This window comes from Vanellus vanellus, assembly GCF_965231255.1.
Source record: "Vanellus vanellus genome assembly, chromosome: 11".
NCBI classification, from domain to species: Eukaryota; Metazoa; Chordata; class Aves; order Charadriiformes; family Charadriidae; genus Vanellus; species Vanellus vanellus.
The window spans coordinates 13112054-13115698 of record NC_138916.1 but is presented as its reverse complement, the minus strand read 5'-3'; positions in this window follow the sequence as shown (position 1 = coordinate 13115698).

The window sequence follows — 3645 nt, the reverse complement described above, 5'->3', positions numbered from 1 at the left end:
GTGTACCATATACAAATTTATTAAATAGAATCTATTTTTATATTAAGTTTGGCTTGCAGTGCAATGTTTATCTAAAACAAAGCTACTGTAACTTGTGATAATCTTTTTAAATGGTTATGAAAATTCCTTCAGAGCTCAATGAGAGATGTTTTAGGATTTGTTTCAAGTAAGTATTTTAATTGACTTCTCCATTTTGAAGGACCTCATTTAAGCCTCTGTTTGCATCCCCATAAGAAAAGCAAAAATACTTGCATTTTTTCATTAAATTATTATAACGAATCAAATGTCAAGTATTCTTCCCTTTGGTACAGCAAAAAATAGTCCATACTGGTCAGAAGAAAGGTGTTCCTTAAATAGTATAGGTTATCAATGTAAATTGAAGATGTAGTGTGATGTTCCTCGTGATGCTTAAAAACCTTCTGTTTTAAAGACCTGATCACATTTTGAAGCAATTACAAAATCTAGATGTTTTGCTTTCCTTGGGACTGCGTGATACTGCGTGGGAATGAGGTGATTAGCTTACACAGGGTGAGATTAAATCATGCTTGTTGCAATTAACAGTATGGTTATGGGCCAGCAATTCACATCAACAGTAATACAGAAGACATAAAAAGGTTTTGCTAGCTACTATGCTGTGATATTAGAAGAAAAAAGACTGAATATTTTCTCAAAGATGATGTTTATGCTTTTCATATGTAACATTTACTGCTCTAAGGATGTTAATTTGCTCTTTCAGAGTCAAACAGCACAGTCTAGTCTGAGAATCTTTTCAGTTTTAAGAGGAAAATAGTAAAAGATTCAACAGAAATCTTCTGAAGAAAAATGTGTTTAACTTCCTTTGCAAAACCGTCCTGCCTGTTTATATTTCAGGCCAACTGGCAAGGCAGAATGCATTACAGCTCTTGGTACGCAGGACTGGTTTGTGACTCGAGACTCTCGGGCGATCTAATGAGAGACTTCTGCATTTCTTGGTGGCCTCTAATGTTGCCCATAAATCCAACCCCACTTCCTCTTTAGTGAAGGTGGGGTTTGTCATCGTCAGTGGGAGCAAACTAAGGCCATGAGAGACCGCTTGTGCCTAAACAAACATGGGCAGTGGTTAAGTTCAAGGGCCAAATTCCGAGCTCTTAGCTGAGGAAATAGCTGTGGCCTTGTCTGCAGGGGAAAGTTTTTACTAGTTGTCCTCTAAGCCCCACGTGGAGGCTTTTTTTTTTTTTTTTTTTTTTTTTCCTCCCAATGGTGAGTGGCTTTTTTTGGTTATCTTAAACATTTTCCTAAATTGCACAAGGTAAAAAAGAGCACGTTTATTCCCACATGAGAGGTACTTGTACAAGTGTTTAAACCAATACATCAGCTTAATTCATTCCTTGGGCTTGTCCAGAAACCTTCCCCAGATGAAGAAAGCCTGTGTCTGTAAAAGTAAAGATGGAGCTGTCCTGTAGGACATCCCTGACCATTCAAACAGAGCAGCTGAGGACCCATCCTGTCATGGGTGTGGACCAAACATGCTTTTCCAAGTAATCCTTCATCCTAAGTGGGTTGGAGAGCTTCTCTGTTGTTGCTCCCCAAAATGCCAATGTGCAAGCTGCTTTTACAATTCTTCTAAAATGTAACTTCTTACAGTACATTTAATTTTATTTCTGTTGCCTTGTTCAATGTGTTTATGCATAACTCTTATTATCATTTCTCTGTAGCTTTAGAAAGTGTGTGTGTTTAAAAGCTAAGAATGAAGTACTTAATGATCCTAGCCCTGCTAAAACTTTGAGCAGCTGATGGTTTTTATGTGTCTGATTTAGAAGCTGGGGTCCCACACTGATGAGGTGGGATCTTCTGCATTACTCACCGCTCTGGAGAACGCCGAGGGTGCAGCAGATCCCAGCTACAGCAAGGAAACCAGGGGAGCTTTCTTCAGCAGTCTGTAGCCTGATGTGAGAAAAGGTTCTCTTGTGGATGTCCTTCCTCTCTTATGCGCAAAAGAGGGGTGGGGGGGGAATCTTTCCAGTCCCATCTAGTAAAAGGGAGAATATTTATATGCGGACATTCGGTGCCCAGCTGGATTTGGTGGTTGATTCGGTTGTATCATATCACATCACAATATGGGGCAACTTCAGTGACCAAAACTGCAATGCGTGTGAGAAGGTGGATGTAGGTAGAGATTCAATTAAATCCTTGCTCACCTATTGTTTACTGTGTGTGTCTTGTTGCACTGACAACTCCAGAGAGCTCCCGAGATGCCGAGGGGATTTTAAGTCTTCCTTAATGAGAATCAACTGCAGAGGCCTGGAGGGAAGATCCATCCCCAAACAGCAGCAATCATTCCCTGGTGAGTAGAGTTTGAGGAACAAGGAGATGTTTAGCCCAAGAATCAACAACTGCTAGTCAAAAGCATTCCTCAGCCCTCCTTCCAACGTCAGTAGGAAAGAATGAAGCAATAACCAGCTAGCATAGAGGGTGGCAGCTCCTGAAGTTGGACAGCTGACACCAGTCAGAAAGGGGGATGTAGTGTTGCAATACATGTGGCTGGACTTGTACTGTCAACCCAAGATTGTAACAGAGCCACTAAAGAATATCTTAAAATAAGTTTGCCATGTATTTTAACCCATTACGCTTACTGCTGAAAGAACTTACCTGTTTGATTCAAGAATTCATTACCTGCTGCTATGTCTTTTTGATTCAGATGGTTCCTTGTTTTAATACTGCATTTATGCCATAGGAGCCAGATCTAATTTTATTCTAGTGATGTTGCAGGTCAGCACTATTTAGCTTAAACTTTGTTTCACCACACCCCGCCCCAAACCAGCAGAATGCAGTAGTACTCTTTACTGCATTTTTGTTCTTTATATTTCCTTTTGCTGATTTATCTTGCAGGTATAGTATCTCTGCTTAGAACATTTCTGCTTAGAACAAACTCTTTGTAAAAATGCATCACTCTATTTCATAGTAAAATATTGATATCATAGAAGCTATTTCTAGGATGACTTTTTCATACTATGTTTAAATGGTAATTAAAATTTACATTTTATGTACATCTTGAAACTTCTTTTATATAGTTAATTGCGCATAAGATGCTTATATGTGATGTACAGAACGGTAATGCACAGGATTTGTCGAACTCCTGCATGTTTTAAGTAATTAATACTTTGAGTAACTAATACATTAATTATTGGTCTCTGATTTTAGTGTTTTAGCTTGGCTCTTCAGTGGCCTATTTCAGCTGGAATGAGAAACACCTTTAGCTATTAATGAAAAAAAAAAACAACCTAAGAATAGGTCTTGCATAAGCAATTTAAATTTCCACGTTTATTTTTGGTAGACACGTTATGTGCATCTGAGACCCTGTCTCCTACCACAGCAAGTTGCTGTGCACAAGGATCGCTATAAGAGTAGGAACTGAGGCCATGAGAGGTTAGGTAGCTTGCTCAGAAAGTTAGAAAGCCTGAACAGGGAATTAAAACCAGGTCTTTTAAATCCTAGGCTAGTACTTCAAACACTAAATTACCTTTTCTTTCTACTTGATGGCTTTACTGTGCTTTTACACTTCCTTTATTTGTCCTCTCTTCTAGTCTGGTTTGTCCCCTTGTACTTTTTTTTTTACTTCCCTTTGTCTCGATATTGGTCAGTTTTCTTTTCTCTGGCTTTGCATTT